General features: G+C 35.7%; 1 protein-coding gene and 1 pseudogene across 31 annotated transcripts in view; both read left to right on the top strand.

Moving 5' to 3' along the window:
• Nrxn1 (neurexin 1) overlaps positions 1-21,166 on the top strand; it is a 1,158,653-nt gene that overhangs the window by 854,459 nt on the left and 283,028 nt on the right. The window lies entirely within an intron of this gene.
• LOC127687752 (ADP-ribosylation factor-like protein 2-binding protein) lies at positions 17,693-18,243 on the top strand (annotated as a pseudogene).

The raw sequence follows: 21,166 nt of genomic DNA, 5'->3' as shown, positions 1-21,166 counted from the left end.
TTGTTCTGTTGAAATAGCAAATCTGCAGTGCTCATGGCAGGCCAGGCTAATTTCCTCCCACAACATGAGGTCAGTGTTAGTGATTCTAGGCTTTCTGTGAGAACAGTAGCTGTGTCAAAAGATGGAGTGTTTGGTGGTACCAATGATACATCACTTACAAAATCCACCTTTGAGAGTTTGAAGGATTTAAAATCTTATCACTTTGTTCCTTTTTGGAATGTGGTATGTGTTCTCTCTTATTTTCACTTGAAATTGGAGCCAGAACAGTTTGAGAGAGAGAAATAAATGATGTGTTATGTAATCAATCATATTTTGTGTGCATTTTGAAATGGAGATTATGTGTATTTAGTCTTCATATTTAAAATGTTTTTGGTGCTTGAATCCATCCACTTTTTTTAACTTCTTAAAATTGACAACCCCCCCCACCAAAAATTCCATTTCTTCACCAAATGTGTTAATGCAAGAGTGTTAACCTATTTTGAGAGTTGTTTTAGCAGCACTTTTAAAGAATGTAGGTTAAAACTCGAAAAAGACTTCTGTAGTGGTTAAGTGTAATTGAATGTGGGTTGGGTGTTTTCTTGTCTTGGAATGTAGCTCAGGTTCCAAACTGAGAAGACAATACGTATTTGGACTACCATTTCTAGAGAGCTTTAGAGAAGTCTGAGATGCAGCTCTTCCAGCGTGATGCCTACAAGAACCTTAACTACCATGTCTAAACAAAGATAGCAAGGATCAGAACACATCATCTGTTAGATAGGGGGGTAAGAATTAATCTCTTCTCAAAGGAACACTGGATACAGTCTGAGAAGTATTTGGGAATATTGTAGAACACTGGAATAGAATTTCCTCATTCTCATGTCTACTTGCAGGAAGGTGCAATGTCAGAGAAATCTGCATGCTCATTATTTGGTGACATCACGCTGTGTGTCTCCTAGAAATTCATTGGTAACATGTGACACTTGCTAAATGTGAGCTCATGGTACAGGACAAAGCCAGGACATGTATGTTTTGACTTTGGTAGCAGGAATAACTGGCTTCCATAGTATAAAAATTGGAGGGTGTGAATCCAGTCTTTACTTCAAGGAACACAACACATGGGTACCAGATGATATTTGGTATTGCCACCCACTAAAGGTCATTGATAGAATACTACAACTGATTATGTCCAGGAAAGAAATGATTGTTTGCCTCCATTCCCTACTCCCAACTCAATGCCTACAAAGCTAGCCTTAGGAAAGGCAGGTCTATACTCCAAATCCAGCCAGAGCCTTTTGTACTTCCTTTCCTAATGTGTATCAAGGGATAATAGGCACTGGATTCAGGAGCCAAAAGAGATCTAGAGAGGCTTCCAACCTGGGAACATAGTTAAGATATCACAAGAAGGATTTTACTGAGTACTGTGGCTGATTAGAAAACTAAAGATGATCAATTGGTGCCTTGAGTTTCTTCAGTAACCTGAATGCCTTGTGAAAACAACTAGGTGCATTATAGAACACAGAAAGCCTTTAAAGTATAACCAGGAAAGGGAAAAATCATTTGGAATGTAAACAAAGAATATAGAAAATAAAAAAATAAAGTCTAATGTCTATTTCTCTTAGGTCCAGTTTCTATTTCATACTAGCTAGGAGAACTTAAGCAAGTAATTTATTCAACAACATCAATAGCTTATGGGTAAAAGTGGATTACTAGCACCAAGTTTTAAAAAAAATTAAAGGAAATAATATATGTTTGCTATTGTAACAGAATATATATATATATATATATATATATATATATATATATATGAATAACTCATCCATAAATATCAGATTTCTCCATTATATCCACAAAGGATTATTGAAAGAATAGTTGAACAGTCATTTTTATAATTTCATTTCTGACCAGAAGTAGGAATATAAGAAGTGTCTCAAAAACAAGTAAATTGTTTCTCTCTGCTTGTACTATTAATAGGTTCATATATAAAACCAGAGAGGTTTTGTTAATGTCTCATAGCTCCCAACATATTGTTTAATCATGTTTACTTTCTATCAACACATCGCCGGTAAATTTTTGCATCTAAAATACTTTTCTAAGTTTACTCTATGCAGGTTTTGGGGGGAAGTACTAGGAGTAAAGCTATTTATAACCTAATATACATAAGTATATAGATTTCAACAATTCTGTGTGACACCAAAATGAGTACTACCTAGCTTTACGTTGCATATTATACAAAGTTCATTGGATTCAGGACAAAAATACATTATATAAAGTACACATATATAATTTATCTGTTATTTGTACTACTATTTATAGTTATATATCAATTAGCTGTAACATTTAAGAAGGTGACAGTGTTAAATCTTACTTGAAAATAAGGACACAAATAAATATAGAAAACCTTTCAGACAATCCTGCAGTTTGGGAACACGAGAACTCAAGAGTATCACCTTATTAGGGCCCTAATAGTCCATAGAGGTGTAAGGCATGGCAACCACAGAGGGTGTGACATGCTTGTGCTCAGCTTGAAGGGCACAGGTGGCCAGGAAGGATGGGATGGAGTCAGGCTCACTAGAGGGAAACAATAAGATCCAATACATTCATATTTTAAGTCAGGAGAGTGTCATCTTATTAGAAAGAAAATACAAATCCCCTGAGCCCTCATTATCATCTGTCTTAAGCACCCGTGAGAAAAGTGAAACTGCCAACAATTGGGTAATTTTAATAGGATCAGCTAATCCAGAGTTTTAATGCTAGATCCCGGTTTTCATAGATATATCAAGGACAAAGGAAAGTGTATATGCATGTGTGTGTCTTCCACTTATTGCAGTATAATCATTAGTATAAATAGCAAAAATTCATACTGTTTTGCTTTGTTTTTGAAATAGGGTTTCTCTCTGTGGCCCTGGCTGTCCTCTGTAGCCCAGGCTATCTTGGAATGCAGATATCTGCTTGCCTTTGTTTCCCAAGTGCTGGGATTAAAAGTATTTGCCATCACAGTTCAGCTTAAATTCACACATATTTACTGCTAAAGATACTTATATTTTATATTTATTGGCTTAAATGATTTTTTTCATATACATATTTTGATCATATTCTTTCCTACTCACAACCCCCACATTCTATGTATCTCCCTATCTACACAAACTCATGTCTTCAAAAACATAAAGCAAAGCAAAACAAAAATTCCTAAAAGGTTTTTTTTTGTTTTACATAAGATTTTCTAAAAGTTATTTAAAATAACAATAATAAAAGTATTTTATAGAAATAACTCACATATAATAGAACATTCTTGCAAATAGTGCAGTTTAGTATAATAGTATGATTTTACAAATAAATATATTCTCAGTTCATTGGTTACCATATTCAAATTGTGAACATTTTTGCACTTCTTAAAAGAAACCCTTCCTTTCCTCCCTAAGCAGCCATTCTCTAGATCATTTATGTAGTCACGAAGTCATTGCTTCTTTAACAGTTTTTTTACCTGAGTAGTGTTCTCTAGGTCTCCCATGCTGTGTCATGTATCAAGATGCTACATGCTATTCTATTGTATGAATGTAGTATGATTACTCACCAGTTCATGGGAGTTTTCCTTGTTCCATAAAGGAAATTGACTTAAACTTTCACTATGTATATGCACCATGTTAGCTAGTGTGAGTTTGATTTTCATACATATGAAGAAGTACCTTAAAATTATCAGAGCTATATCTCTTTTTTTGTAGTTTTCTATTTAATCACCACCATCACTCTGAGCTTACAGTTCATCTCTGGGGTTATTGGAAAGAAAACTATTTATTGCCACTTCCTCACATAATTTATCTCCCCCCCATGTTTATAGCATGGACAAATACATTGTAGATAACATGATTAGTCTCATTATATCAAGTTGCTCATCTCTACTCAAGGTCACATACTGTATTAGTGACACATATCTATTCACTGCAGCTGTCTAGTCACAAGCTTGAGTACTTGGGCTCGCACCGGCCCTCTGCTGTTTACTTGTAAGGAGCTCCACCAAGGTACTTTTTAAGTTTCACTTTGCTGGGGTTTCTATGACATCGACATCAAACTTAATCCATGTATAACTTTATTGTTTTGTAAACATGAGATAGGTCATATGAGGTTTCATACATTTTTATCATCATATTCTATAATGACTAGTTTTGGAAATGCTGCTTTTATGATAATCCACAATTTTCTGAAAGACAGACTACATTTATGTAATTGACTTACCATTTGAATATTTTTGTCCCAAGTGTATCTAATTTCACACATACTTGTTGGCCAAAAATAATCCAAATGCCAAGGTTTATTCACATATATGAAGTCACACACATTCATATGCACAAGTAGGCCAAAGATATATACCCAAGCAAATGACAAGCTATATCCAGACAAGTTTATATACATGCACACACACACTAAAATATCAATTCACTTAACACTTCTCATTTTTCAGACACCCTCTAAAGGTTGACATTCCTACTGTACCAGGGAACAGCATGCTCGTTGTATGAGAACGTGGTATTGAACAACTCAGAAAGCCTTAACCCATAACAATTGGAGCTAAACCATTTGTATCTTTTTTATACATCACACACACACACACACACACACACACACACACACACGTGTATGCACATGCACATACACATATATACATGAGCATGGACACTGTATTTTAAATCAATGAACACCTCTCAAAAATTGCATGCTGCTTTTTAAAATTAGCTTCTTCATAGCATTGGCATTTTGTGTTCTTGTAATTCATGTGAACATAAAGATTGACTGTTGTGAATCTATGGCATTGAAATTACTCCAGTGATTTCTGGATGAAAAGTTACATAATCTGTAATGAGGATTTTAATATGTGAAAAGACACTTTCTGGGAGATTTCACACACTGTTAGCTTTTCCAGGTTGGTAGGAATTCACATCATTTTTTAATCTAGAAAACTTTGCTAATCACTGCTGCTAGGATTAAGAAAAAGCAATTTAACATGATGATGCCACTGAATTTCCTTTAGCTCTGAAGATGGAAGAGAAAAAAATACAAGGATGGTGGAAAGGGTAATTGATTTTCTTAGCTATTTCTTTTCATAGAACACAATGCCATGCTGTAACATTAATAGGACATGAAGAAATCTTTTCTTCCATCAACAAATCAAATTATAGCATACTTAATCTTTCCAAACTATGAAATTGGACTTGCACAATATAATGACATCACTTGTGTACTGCATCTGTAAATCAAAGACACTAAGAAAGCAAGAATAAGCCCTTGAAAATGCATAATTAGGAAATTTTGGCTAATGGTGAGATTCAAAATTGAATAGGGAGATCTTGACTGGTCTAAAATTAATCAAATTCTTCCAACATGGACCCTGATAAGAAAAATCTGGAGTCCTGTCCGAACAGATGGAACATTCCATAACAGTAGCACTCACCATGAACTATAGAGCTTTGATGTCCGATAAGGTCTTTATATTTTCTACACTAGATGGTGATGGAAAAGTTCGACAAATTTAGTTTGCTGTTGTTCCCCTTGTAAAACTTGAAGAGAATTGACTGGTCACTCCTTTGATTTCAGTCTAGAGATACCAAGTTTTCCATCTTTGACCCCAAGAACTCAATTATGGCTTGAATTCAGTTGCCACAAGACTGGACAATGGGTTTGTTAGCTCTTCTGTGAACTGTGACCTTGGTTCTGCAGGTCTTGCGGGGTTCTGCTGTCTACCTCATCCTTCAGGGCTTCAGGGACTACTTCCTGCCATTTTCTGGGCTGCCCTCTGGGACCTTGAATTTCTTTTCCCATTGTCATGTAGTTATTTTTAATCTTCTAGCCTGTATCCTTTTCACAGTTGACTTTTTCTAATGCTCTCTCAGGGTGGTGAGTTCTACAAAATCTAAGCCAAACAAAACAAAATGGGATGATAAGTTGCATTTAGATCTCGTGCTTTGTGAATATTCAACACATCTCTTCCTCTTTTACCCCTGAAAATATTGCATTTGCTTTCACCACTAAGGTTTCAAGGTCTATCACCCTCAGTATTTGCTGATGCCAACCTACTGTTACATAGATATATTTAAAAAAATATTTTCTTTTATTCATATCCAAGTTTCCCTCTTCATAAAACTGTATAGAAAGACAAATTACTGAATAAGATAGGACATAAAATAGCAAAAATTCCAGTGGCTCCAGGAACTAGTCTTGAGTCTGAACGCCTTCAGTTAAAAACAACAGTTATCACATTGACCAAGTTCAGTGCCAACTTCTTTTTTCAATTCTAATTACAGCTTCTGTTTGTGACAATCATCTGTCCTTAACTGCAACCTTTTTTGTGTTGTCTGTTACATTATTGAAAGAATGGTATTTTAGGAAGTGAGTATGTGTTTTTCCTTTGAATTTATGATGTCTTCAAGCCTGAAACAGAGAAAGCATAGTGCTTACAGTTTCTCAGATGTATAATTAATACAGTAAGAAACATCTGGTTCATAGATATTATAAGCTGAAGATTATTGCCCAAAGGATAAAAGCAGTATACTAAGAACAAGAGCCGGCTGCCCTTCAGGCAAGTTATCAGGAAACAAACCCTCTAGACATACTTAAGTACATTTGGCTATAGAGACACAGTCAAAAATCTTGATGCCATTCCTAGGAGACCATAAGTTAGCATTTTCAGTTAAAAACTTGTTCACTTAGTGATCACACTAATAGTGAGAAAAATGTACATGCATTATTGTAATGTAGAGTGTGTGTGTGTGCATGTGTGCCTGTGTGTGTGTACATTCACATGAGCATTCATGTGTGTGAGTGAATGTATTTGTGTATGTGAGGGCCAGAGGTCAACATTAAATACTGTTCTCGGGATATGATTCATCTTACAGTATCTGAGACAGGTTTCATGGTGTCCCGGAAGGTTAAGTAGTCCAGGCTGGTTAGCTGACAAGCCTTAGGGGTCCACCTGTCTCTGCCTTCCCAGCCTGATATTGCTAGCCTTTTGCTATATCTGGTTCATTTATGTGGTTGTGTTAAACTCAAGTCCTCATACTTGATTAATAAGCACTTTCCAGACAGTTCTAACACTTCATACTACATATTGCTTTAAGCTAATTTATTTTCAGTAGTTTGTTATACAGAAATAAATAAATAATAAACATTCTTTTTAGGTAGACTTAGAACATTGTGAACTCATAAGTGTACCATGTGAGGACAAAGCTCTGTAATTACATTTAGAGCAGTAGCAATGCATTATTGTGCAATTTAATGCAATTGAAAACATGATAAATCCTTGCCCTTTGGGATATTTTATGTAATACTTATAGGTAAGTGCGTCTGAGTCCCAACAATACTGTTGTATGTAGACATCATTGAATACTCACCAGTTTAGTGCATTGAGGTCCAGTTTCATTGCCAGTGTTCTTTCAATCTACATGTGATTCTGTTGTGTATCCAAAGTCAAGAATCACCATAGCACCACATGATTAGATTTTTAATGTATCCACTGGATTCCTTGTTCAGTGAGCATGCTTTTAAATATATTTGCACCATGTTCCCTTACCATAATGCCTTGAACAGAATAGAAAGCAAACCATTATTATTCACTGATTTTATGTAGTATATTAGTTCTTAAAAATAATATTTGAGAAGTTATATTTACTGGAGTAATTTTGTGAGCATTAGTTACAAGAGAAAAACCTAAGATTAAGGCATTGTTTTGTCATCACTTATTAGAGAATTTATTCCTCTTTAGTATGTAGTTATATAATGAATAGCTAAAATAAGATAGATAGATAGAGAGAGAGAGAGAGAGACAGAGAAAGAGAGAGAGAGAGACAGAGAAAGAGAGAGAGAGAGAAAGAGATTGAAAGAAAAAAGGAAAGTATTGCTATTGCTATCACAACACAAGTTTCATGGTCATCCAGAAAGTGCTTGGGGATGATTGTAGATTTAGTGTTGTATAGGTGATCTTATTTTTGAAAGCTATAGATCATTTAGCAAAATCCTATTTCCTACATTGTATCTTGTTTCTTACAGAAATGCTCTGGAGAAACAAATAACAGTGTCCCAGATTGCTACAAAATTTTGATACACTGAATGTTTTTTAAATTAATTTTAACTGGTGGAAGAAAAAATATTTTCTTTTAGAAGGGTCATACGGTTGGGAATTCGTCCTCTTTCTCCCCATCCATTCAGTAAATACTGTAGGATTCTCATCATTCTTGTCTAAACACTGATTACTATTACATTATTGTTAGAAATGTTCTGATGATATGCAATTGTGGTTTTCCTCTTTCCTGGTTTTCTCCTAAAAACCAGGAGAATATTTTGCCTTTAAAAGAATGTTAATGATGGGGGGCGGGGTGCAAGGAAGGATAGGGAGAAAAGTAGACTAAAGAGGGAAAGAGATGTAATTTCACTTCAATTAAATACATATTTTAGATGATGCAAATAACTTAAAGAATGATATTTTGTAGTAGAAAAGTAGATGAGACAGATTAATTAGAACTATCAACAGTAGCTAAAATGATTCTTAGCAAGCTCAGCTTTTTACAAGCAGGTATTATTATAACTAAAGCTGGGCATATAAATGAATTCTGCAGAAATGCCTTAACAGGGAGCAAATATGAGAATATCCATTTTGGCACTCCTACAAATTGTAGGAACTTTCCAATATGTGTTGTTTATTGACTTCCATTGCTAAATAAAGATATATATAAGGATAGGTAATGACTATATTGTCATTCATAACCTACAGAGTAATAAAAATGAAAAAAATAAATGGCTCATTAGCCAAGTCTGGCATATAGTCATGCCTCTTAATGGGGTGTGTGCCTGCCTGCTTTCTCACTGCAGGAATCATAATTCAAAACAGCAAGCTGCAGGTGTGAGGGAAGGACTGGTCAAAGAAAATGGTAATAAAAATTACAGAATCCTAACGTAAGGTTTTCATGTGTGGATTTTCTACTTTTGTTTTATGAGATTGTCCAGACAGAGACAGCAAATTACATTTAATATGGTCTCAGAGGAAGTTAGACATCTTTGTTTTAGGAAAGGAGAAGTGGGCTACCTTGTATCATTCAGTCAGCTGATGCAGTAGAATGCAAATGCATGCTTTCTTGCCACTTTTGGAAAGAATTCATGGACAAATCCATCATTCAAATTGCAGTAATAGTTTGTCTTGAACCAGGACACTTAAAGAAATAATATGCTCATTGTTTTCTTGGTGATGTCTGCCACATTGTGTGTGTGTGTGTGTGTGTGTGTGTGTGTGTGACAGAATGCAGAGGTTAGATATTACGTGCGCACACATTCACCTAGTTACATTTGTGTTATTTTCTATCTAAACCTTAATCCTTTGGAGTTTCAATCCAAGTTGTATCTGGCAGATAGGTTCTATGAAGGATGCATTTCTGTAAGAACTCACTAAATTGGAGGCAGTCTGTTTCAAAATATGACTTCTAAAATACTGGTTTTATCAAAAATCTTTGGAGCCATTCTCAGATTGAAGTCATTACAATGAAACCTGGAGCCAGTGATAGATATGTAAACCTCTCGATTATAATCTTTCCAAACATACTTTAACTGGAAGGAATTTGATTTTTATTTCATCCAGCTAATGGGAAATAAAATTTTCTCACTGTCTTTCTGTGACAAATGGTGTATTCTGGTGACAAGTGCTAATTGAAATGTGGCAACTATTTCCAGCAGAGCACAGGAAGGAGTGGTTATCCCTTCTAGTTGGAACTGCACATTTGAATGCTGTTGGCTTTGTTATGATGTGTGTAGCAGGCAGCCTTGCTGCTACTGGGCATTCCTGAAGAAGTGTGAGCCAGATTGTGTTTTCCAGTGATTCTGGGGACAAAAATAAACCTATCTTTTGAGGTTATCTTCCTGTCTTCTGAAACACAATGTAAATATTGACAACCAATCACTGGCCTAAGATTGTTCTTCAGAAGAAATCCCAAAGCACACAGGACCAGACAATATTTAGTTGCAGAATATTACATGAAGAAAGTATTTTAAGATGAACCATACTAAAGGACAAACTTAGTGTGACCTTTTAAAAAATATTTTAATCATTTTAATGGCATGCAGAATAATAAAATACTATTTCTCTGGTATTTGTAGCTACCATAAGTGATAGTTTTATTTGAAGCCATGTGTCAGAACAAATTAGGACTTGAAACTATAGTTCAGTTGCTAGACTATTTGATCACAAAGTCTGAATAAACTAGTGTGTTGCTTCACCTGTAATATGAGTACTCAAGATATGTAACTAGGAAAATCAGAGACGTGGGAATTCTCGGCCACAGACTGGTTATGATACGTGCATATAAAATTTAGTAATTGAGTTGCCTTTTGAAGCCAAAATTATATTTGAAGAATTGTATTTTTCCATTACATCATGTTGCATCAAGAGGTGGGAGGAGCTAAATGATACAATCAGTGATGGAAAAATAGAAAAGAGGCCTTAATATTTTCTTCCTCTTTTTTCTTTTATTCGTGTGTGTGTGTGTGTGTTTCTGGATAGGTCAGCTATTTTTTCCCAAATGGCCAAACTAGATTTTATTATTTCAGTGGTATTTTATTTTTCTACAATCCAAAGTTTACATGAATGAATATGGAAGATTCTAGATTCTTCATTCTTTTGAACTTTTAAAAATACCTCTATGCTGAAGCTATGGCATTGAGATTATCACTTGGTGATAATTTCCTAAGGATGTTCCAAAACCTGAAGAAATCAGTGTTTATATACTGCAGATGGCTGCTGGCATAGGTAGGGTAGACATGACGCGAACAGTGAATGTCATAGTATAAACAACGCCTATGATGTGTTCTGATGTGGGTGGATAACATACTCACACAAATAAACACACACACACACACTATAAGCCAATAGCTTGGCTTATATATATATTTTTTATAGTATCTGCTATATAGTATCTATTTCAAAATAAAAGCTACAAAATGAATTTTGGTAACAAAGGGCTATGATTCTGTGCACATTCCTTTGAGGAAATGATTTTTTTCATGTGTAGATGAATTTAACATTTTTTTGAAAACTTAGAATGTGAAAATGTGAAGTATAGTTTCATGTCCAGCCTTTCCGCAGGAGTTTAAATGTCTTCATTTTCTTATGTTAGAGACCACAAACTAATGAGGGGTTTGGTTGATGTCAAGCAGCTGTGATAGCAGCATGTCTCTTTATTTATTGATGAGAATCTCAAGAGAGAATCGTGTTTGGAATAGAGAAAGAGCTCTGTTGGTGTCTGTCTTAGATGGGAGAAAACATGCAAGGGACAAGAGAATTATCTTGAAGAGCTCTTGTCAGTGAGGTCATCTTCAAAAGGAAGGCATGGACAATAAAATGTGAGATCTAAATTAATGAAAAAGTGAAACTTTTCAAACCTAAACTTTAGAACACATATTTTGAAAGGGAGAAATTTGCATCTATATAGGATAATTTACATAGACATCAAAAACATTCTCACATTTCAGATAATTTAAAGAACCTCTCAGGCAGGCCTGGAGAGATGGCTCAGTGCTTAAGAGCACTGATTGCTTTCTCTTCCAAATGTCCTGAGTTTGATTCGCAGCAACCACATGGTAGCTTACAACCATATGTAATGGAGTCCAGTGTCCTCTTCTGGTGTGTCTGAAGACAGCTACAGTGTATTCATATAAATGAAATAAATAAATCCTTAACCAAGAAAAAAGGAAGAAAAGGAGAAGAAGAATCACTCTGCCTCATCAACTTTTGTTCTGAAAGCTTCACTGGAGAATAACCCAAATTTAATTTATTCATTTAAGTTGGGTTACTGAGTCTTAAGCCAGCATTTTAAGATTGAAGGTTATTTCTAGGTACTGGGTATGGTTGAATACAAGGAAGAGATTGCAGTCTTCTATGCCATAGAAGAGTAACTACTTTGATAGTAATTAAGTCAGTGTTTCAAAAGCTCTAGAGAGAAATTTGAATGTTTTTATCCCAGATAAACGTTGAATTTTATCCATTGTATGCACATTGTACCCCCTTATGTTCCAATTAAAAATACATTTAATGACACTACCTCAGTGGTACACGCTTGTCTAGTATGTGCAAGGCCCTAAAATCCTACATAAAGCCTTAAAAGAAGTCTTGCTGGCCAGGAGAACACGAATCTGAGGCTCTCTTGTTCCCAGTGCAATGTGAGACAGGTTTCAGTCCCTTTCCAGAAGACAAAACATTCAAACTGTTGGGCTTCTCAGAAAATCCAAACTTTCTTGAAGTCACTTGCATCATACAGAGTAACATTTCTGAAGAGAAAATGTGCTGGGAAACCCTTTGCATGCTTTGTAACAATTCACAAAACATGTAAAAATAGACAAAATGTTAAACAAAATATACAACTATGTTGTATATTGAAATATAGATAGGTACCTCTGTCTACATCCGACTCAAAACTGTCTGCCTTAACTTGCTTCTACAGTGGTCGCACTGTATTTGTGTACTTTCACCATGAGGATGGTTGGTGGATGAAAGGAGCCATGGGAAATCATTGTATATACATGCCTAAAATATGAATATATTGGCTGGTAATCAGATGTTGAAATTTGACTATATGTAATTCATGCTCATGCTGTATCAAGTTTTATAGAAATTAAGAACATTTTCTGGAATTCTAGTAAAAGCACTGTTTCAATAAAACAAAACAAGAACATCTTAATGTATATTTAAGCTTAAGAACTTTGAATGATGTGAGCGAACTCAGGATGACCTTTGTAAGCACAGAAACTCATAAAAGTCCTCTGGAATTGATGAAAAATTATAACAAGTGACTCTAAGATAAAATGATTACTTTTATTATCTATATACATACAAGTATATGTTTGGGTTCCTACAGGTCATGAGAAGAGGATGGAGGTCAGCATATGACCATGGAGTTGGTCCTCTCCTACCATATCAGTCCCAAGAATCACCTTTAATGACACTACACTAAGATTTTTAAAGATTAATGTGTTAGTAATGCATTGCCAACAACAAATGTTTTCTGGGAACAGTTAGTTTTTGTCAATTTCCCAGATCATATAAGTTTAGAACAGATATGGAGACAGCCTGATGAAATAGACAGTGAAGAATAAGGATGGGAATCAATGGTAGTAGAGAAAACTAATTTTGTGAGACCTCCTCTGATGTAAAGAACTTCAGCTACTTTAATTATACTTTGACCTCTCATTGTTCAAACAGACTAACTCAGTTGTCAGTTTTGGTAGGGGTGGTATTTTTAAAATCTCCAAAAATAGCCCAATACCTATAAAATGACTTCAGATGCTTAAATTAAACAATGCAGATTTGCTAACCAAGCACTGCAATTTGTCCCTTTTCTAAAGTTTTATTTATAAATAGGCATGTTTACCTGTGTATGCCAGTAGTATATATGTACCATTTTCCAGCAGAGGGGTTTGGATCCCTTGAAGTCATTTTGGCCTTGAGATTTTTTGTGTGGCTGCTGGGAAGTCTTCCTTTGGAAGAGCATAATAGTACCCTTAACTATGGAACTGTTTTTCTGTTCCTGACATTTATCATACTTTTAACGGTCAAAAATCTTCCATAGTGGAAGAGAGAAGCAGAGACCAACTGGTTACATAAAGTCCTCTAAGACCAAGTCTGCATATGGAAGCAAGGGATAGGTTACCGATCCCTGAGGACTGGGCTGCTCCAAGGGGCTGATAGGTGTGTCCTTGATCTCAATTTTGTACTGTTTTATAGACAAGAATACAACATATCAGTGTTTCTAATAACTACTAGGCAGAATTCAATCCCTGATATATTTAAGGGTTTAGCTGGTCAAGTGCAAAAGCCTTCAATGGAATCAGCCAGTATCACTCGATGGGCATAGAAAATAGCCCTGGATAAACCTCTCATCTACTGATTAATTAATTTGATAACACATTCGTTCTTCAAGATTGTCTCTGATTGACCCTATAGTGGAGTTGTATAGCTTTTACACTGTCAGTTAAAGCTGATTTTTAGTAAGCTTTGTTTCTTTTGAAAGAGAACAGAATAGCAGCATATGCAAATCCTTCTAAATTGTGTCAGTCCATGGATGGCCATCAACAAATGAAATTCTGACTCATCGTGAATTCTTAAGATAGCTTATAAAAGTTCAATACATATAAGTCATTAATGTAAGTTTTCTGTGAGTTAAATAAAATCCAGATAATTAAGTGACTGTTATGGAGTAGTGAGGTGACACACACCTGGTTCCTCATCAGATAACAGTTTGAGCATCCTCTTCACAAAGAAGTGCCACCACTTTAGAATGATGTTAACAGATGAATTGTATTAATACTAATCTATAAAAGTAGGATAATAAGATAGGCAAAGCTGAAACAATTTTTAAATTTTTGGCATAATTCACATTATCAAATGATATGTGGTTGAAGTATGGCCTAACAGAAGTAGACATCATAGTTATGTGTTTGACATTAAGCCTTTAGGTATGCTCATAATATAGTGAAGGAAATGCTCAAACTCCAGAGATCTCCATACATGAAAATATAAGGTTTCTATTTGCTTCTGGAAAATTAGTGAAGTCCATCATCATCATCATCATCTTCATCATTGTTATCCCCATCATCATCATCATCATCATCATCATCATCATCATCTACCATCACCACCACCATCCCCACCTCACCACCACCGCCACCACACCACCACCACCATCATTAGTGAAAAGATAGATGTTTACAAGCTTTGGTGCTGTTGGGTACACAGTTGTGAGGTGCTTATTTACTCTTATACATGCTCACATTCTGACTTTCAGAGCTCTTCTCTTAGCCCTCTAGTCCACTCCAAATTTCACAATGTTTCACCTTTTATGGTAAGCTATCTGTGTCCAAAATTGAAATAAAAACTTCATATTATGAAAGAAGGGGGAGCTAGGTGGAGGGAAGGGAAGGGAAACTACGGCTGAGATGTATTATATGAGAGAAGAATCCATGTTCAAATAAAATTTACACTATGATATATTTCTAATAACCATTCAGCTCTCATGTATTCAGAGCCAGACAGACTACTTCAGTGCCGGAGGCAGTTTTATCACAATGGTATGTGACTTATAGTGAACTCGGTTGATTGGTGAAGGTATTTTGTAATTCAGTGTTATCATTAAGCCAAAAGAGATTCAAGCAACCATAAGTAGATATGGTTTTATATGCATTAGTCCTAGCACTCAGGAGATTGAAGCTGGAAGATTTTGAATTTAAAAACAGGTTGGACTGTGTAGCTAGAACATGCCTTGTCTCCCCAAAAGGAAGAAAATTTAACATGAGTTAAACAAGATAGTAAATGTTTGCTAGGTAACTACTAACCATTATTGTACTTTTCAATAATGTAATACTTTATTTGAAGTAGTATGTGGTAGATGCAACCAATTTTCAATGAACCAACTTGATTCCTTCAATCTCAGAGGAGATTATGTCCTTGAATTAAATTTGTGGCCACAGAATGATAATGGATGTAAAATATTAAAAGAAAATAATTATATCAGTAATTGAGCCTATTATTTTATGAGTACCTGAATTTTAATTGAAACTTTCCTTAATGAATACCTTTGAACACAAATACTGATGCTTAATTTGTGAATGTTAAGTTTTAATTCAAAAGAAAATTATTGGTGGCAACATAATTCATAAGTTTTATTTGGACAGTAGCAGCAGGTTAATTGATTTAACTTCAAGAATATATAGAATATGAAAGCTGAAAATGTCCCTTTTGAAATATGACTTGTAATCTCACAGTAAGTTTACAAGCTCCAATTTTATGCATATGTGATTATATATATCATTTTACATAACTATGATTGTGTTAAGAAAACTTTTATAAACATCTTTGTCAACAACTGTTAAATAGTTTTGGAATTTCCCATGTCAATATTCCCATGTTAATAAGTTGTTCAGCTTTATTATTCCTCTAAATTACTACATAATATTTGTTTGAATGGATGCTCAATAATTTGTTTAAACAAATTATTTTCTGAATGTGTCTGAAAGAATATATAATCACACTGAAGTTACTTTGCTGTAGCATGTCACACTTCAGTGAAAATGGTATTATAATAACAATGGAAAACTAAGTATTTTTCTATAACATTCATATAATTATAAATAATTTAACTTAACATGACATGTAAAAATATTAAATAATAAAGAAAAGAGTGAAATAATGATAAGACTTTTGGCTCATGTATTTCTAGCTGTAAGTTAACCTACTATATAGTATGTATTACATTTTTCATAACTCAGAAATTATTTCTTTTTCCAATGTTGTGAACAGTTCTGTATTTTGAAATCTTTATATAGTACATAAAGAATTAGTTCACCACAGTTTCAGATACTGCTTTTAAAAAATATTTTCATATTTTCTGAGGGGTATATTTTTGAAAAGAGAAGCTACAATTTGTTTCAAAAATTATGCATACTCGAGCCATGTTGTACAATGACATGTAACAGTAACAGAAATACCCTAGTCGTGTACTCACTAATGGAGATACAGCTCAAGAGAAGTAATTGAGTGAGAAAATTCATCTCATGAAGCAATTGTGAACCTGTCTCTATTTATTTGGCATTCTTGAAATGACAGGATCATAGAAAGTAAGCAGAATTGGCTTGGTAACAGTTATGACAGAAAAGAATAAGAGTTCATCTGTAGGGGGACAGGTGGCGGGACAGAGACTATAGTGATACAGTTAGTTTGGTTCCTTGATTATGGTGTACCTCAATATAATTTGTCTGATACACACACACACACGCACACACACACACACACACACACACACACACACACTGTGTGTATAAAACCATTTACCCAGCATAGTCCTTCACTCAAATTCAGTTTCAGTTATTCTCATTTTGGTGTTTAAAGTCTGCTGTTTAATGCAGGATGTTGACATTTTAACAAGCTGAGTGAAAGACTCTCAGAACTTTCTGGCACATTTTTCCATTTCGTAGTTCAAACTAAAACTTTAATAAAAACGATGGTAAGGAATAAACTTTAAAAATATTAGAAGACTTTAATGCTACATGTTGAGCAGTTTTAAAGAAAGAAGACTAAGTCAGTAGAATTGATGTTGTACCATTTTTATTTGAACGCATTGTGCTTCCACCAGTAGGACTTCAGTTAATACTGAGAATTTGTCAGTCCCTCTTAAACTACTTTTTGGAAAAATTATCTATGTTTTAGAAATTTTAAATACACATATACATTGCAGAAATTTAATTTTAAAATTACAGTTTGTCCATTTAGAAAGATTTATATGTACCCAAGGAAGGCATGTAAAAATATTCCTATGTATTTTTAACTTTTATTTGTGGATTCTAACACACTTCTCTTTAAGAAACTTGAAAGTCATGAGACACTGAAGTTGCTTAAGTCCAGTTTGGCTTTAATGTAATGAGGAAAGGCAAAACACTGTATGAAAACTGGAAAAAAACAATCGATATTGTTCAGCATTTTAATGGTCTTAGGTATTTCACAGTCCTGAAACCTGGATAGAAAAGAATTGGTGCCATGCTGTCTTCGTTTTTAACACGCAGTGACCCGAAAGTAAAACTTTCCCTTGTTAACCAATGACCTTAGATTAGAAATTTCTTCTGGGAGAGGACAGCGGGTACTGGGCCCCGCCAGGAGCCGCAGCCCCGGCCTCAGGCTGGTGACTGCGGCGCCCCTATGATGGACGACTAGAAAAAGAGCTTCACGCTACCCTTCTCCTCCGCCCCGACGCAGAATTTGATGCTGTGGTTGGATGTTTAGAGGACATTATTATGGATGACGAGTTCGTTATTGCAGAGAAACTTCATGGACAAGTACTATTTGAAGACACAGAAGAGAATAAACTCACCTATACTCCCATTTTTAATGAATGTATTTCCCTGGTAGAGAAGCACACTGAAGAGCAGTGGCTGGGGCGTAATGACTTCAACACGGCGGCCTTCACAACCACACTGCGGCACCATAAAGATGAAGCGGCTGGTGGCATCTTTGACATGCTGCTCACATTCACGGATTTCGTGGCTTTCGCGGAGATGGCCCTCGGCTACAGAGCAGACAAGGATGGCCAAGGACTGGACTTAAGCAGCCTCTTGGCCGGGACTTCTCAGTGTAAGTCATCTTCTATGCCAGCTTCCAGGAACAACCTGCGGCACGGGGTCCACCTGCGCACAACAGGAGTGATTGATATGATGACATCACCAGCCCAGCAGGCTCCGAGAAACATGGGCTAATAATGACAGTTGCACCCTGCAAAGACCCACTGTCTTCACTTCATGCGAAGTATATGAGTCCTGGAAAACCTGACTGACCCTCCTGGCCCTTGTCCAGAAACTCCTTCCTGTAGTCAGTAACCTTCAAGCTCCCCGCTCCCGTCCCATACAGACCAGACGCCTCTCCCAGGTGCTTCTGAGTGACTCCTCTGGAGCAGGCTGGGGTTGGCCACCTCGCCTTGGGGCTCTTCCCCAGCAACATGGTTGTGTAGTGTGTGACCGTGTGGACACCACACTGTTGTGAGCCCTACATACCGCTGGCTTTAGTGAGTCTTTGTTCTCCCACAGTTTTCAACTGGGTCCGTTTTAGGCCTCAGCCTCAATGGGACTTTTGTCTGGGCGCGTTGATCTAGGTAGTTACAAACCAATTCCTGTCCTGGTTTCTGAGTCTACTGCGATTACAGCTTGAGCACCTGTAGGGATCCACTGAGACTGTCCTCTACCCACAAGTGAAAATGAACTCCCGACCTTACATGAGCAGTCCTTTCACAGCGAATCCTGCTGGTCTTGATGTAGCCCCACTGTTCTCTATGACTCAAAGCATTATTTTTAAGAAACTTATTTTTATACATGAAAACTCAGGCTAACCTAGTGAGTGTGATCTTGGGACGCCCATGATCAACCACTTAAAGATCAAAGTATTATATGCTGTGTGCTTTTTAGCTGTGAGTGCTGCAAGTGCAAATCTACTTTCTGATTGGTGACCTTTGCTGGCACCAGTACAATGAGGCTGTATGCTAGAAATGGGCCACAGCTGTCATGACAGCTAGGTGTGTTTGTCTGTGGTCCTATCACAACAGCGTGCTGGGCGTGCTTGTGCATGCTTCTGCACCTAGCCAGTGAGCTGGGTTTTTTATTGGAGGGTAGGGACTCTGCTGTTTGTTTCCATACAATCTCTCCTGCTAAGTTGATGCTCCCGTGATCCAGCTCAAGATGGGAGGAGGGGCAGGACACAGAATTCTGGTCATCTGTCATCTTTGGTGGACTGCCACCAAAGCATGTGTGTCACTTCTCTAGAAAAAAGAAAACAGTTCAAATTATAATGTGTATTTTTGACTTTAACTTTTATACTAAACATACAAAGGACTCCATGCTGACTGATGTGACCATTCTGACTTTAAGGATATAAACTAAGCTCTGTGATTGTTCTGTAGTTGTGTGCCACTCTTGTAAAATGAGTAAAATTTGAGATATTTGGCAAGAGTAAAAAAAAAAAAAAGAAATTATTCCCGGTTGTCAAAATAACCTTTTTTCTAAAATTCGTATTACTGTTTCATAGATATTTTGTTTTACTGTTTTAATACAAATATCAGCCAGCACTATTCTGTAAGCTCCCATGTACAAAATAGACAGCGTGAAATAGACCAGAATCACACTTGGCCAAATTCTTGACTAAACTGATACACAACCTTGGTGAGTTTGAGAAATTTTATTTCTCATTAAAATTCATGCGTGTTTATGTTTATGGGTACTTGTATGAATATGTCCATGCACAGATGAGAGTGTCTGTGCATATGCGTGTATTTCTATGCATATGCATGTGTATGTGCATATGTGTGTATGTGTGTGTGCATATGTGTGTGCCTGTACATATGTGTTTGTGTTTCTGTGCGTGTGTGTGTGTGTGTGTGTGTGTGTGTGCCTATTGTTCACTTGTATGGTTTCAAGAGGCCCATTCTAGAAGGCTTCTCCAGTTGGTCATTTGTCATCAAGGTATACATACTTGTTTTGCTACATCTTTAAATATAAAATTGTAGTTACTAAGAACTAATGTCATTCCAATTTTATCTTACCAACAAGAAAAAGTATTTGCATATTGGAATGTCAAGTACATACTAGAATATTCTGTCAGTTTTGTGAATAATTTGAAAACTTTTTCTACTAATCTTCAGATGAAAGAGAAAAGTGTCTTGTTTCCTTTTGCTTTTTTTTTTTTTTTAAGAGACACTGGCAAATTTCTTTTAAATGCTACCAAAATAGATTCCTGCATTCTGACCTTGGTGTGCCAGGAATTTAGTGTTTAGTCATCCATTGTTTTGAGTCTGTATACATGGTCAGAACCACCACCCTTCATGATATAGATATATATTATCCCTGGTTTTTCAGAAAGTTGTTTAAAACACAGAACCAGCAGTGATTTTTATCATTTATAGTCTATGGTTTCATGTTGTATTCTTAGCTCTATTCATCTCCAGGATTAGGTTGTAAACATTAGATGTCAAATGTTGAATATTGTCAGGAGTATACTTGACTTATCTTTATACACAAAGCATTAATTAAAAAATTCTGGATATAAAAACATCAATAATCATGTAAGAAATACAATTCAAGTGTATTTATAATGAATTACTTCATAAGAATAGTTAAATTATTTTTAATTTTCCAAAAATAATGTTTCTTGATAGGCAATTTAAAATATGTAACAAGCATAATTTTTATAGCTTTTTGAAAATATATATATGAACACTAAAGCTCTAGCTTGTATCTTCTAGTCTTTGAGTAAGGCATGCATGATGCATAAAGAACAAAACTGTTTAAGTCTTGTACTATGAAGATAACTATTGAGGTCAAGTCAAGCAATAGTTCTTTAGTTTTAAAAGTGAGCTATTTAGAGAAATAAAGTTTATATGGGAATTTTGTTGTCTTAGGTCTGAGGCACACTAAGTGCTCTTCTCTCTAGGTCTGTATAAGCACAGGAAGATAACCATGAGGAGGAACCTTCTAAAGAAGCACAAGCCATTTTATTTCAAATTCTGAACGGTTTTTCCTTCAAGAATAACTGATCCAGATAGGGCATCATGGGTGGCTTGAGGAATTTACAAGTATCAGGAAGCTCCATTCAAAACTAAACTTTACACCCTAATCCAATAAGGGAAAAACAAAA

Source organism: Apodemus sylvaticus, chromosome 6, assembly GCF_947179515.1.
Source record: "Apodemus sylvaticus chromosome 6, mApoSyl1.1, whole genome shotgun sequence".
NCBI classification, from domain to species: domain Eukaryota; kingdom Metazoa; phylum Chordata; class Mammalia; order Rodentia; family Muridae; genus Apodemus; species Apodemus sylvaticus.
The sequence above is the reverse complement of the archived record's forward strand: the minus strand, read 5'-3'. Positions and strand labels throughout refer to the sequence as shown.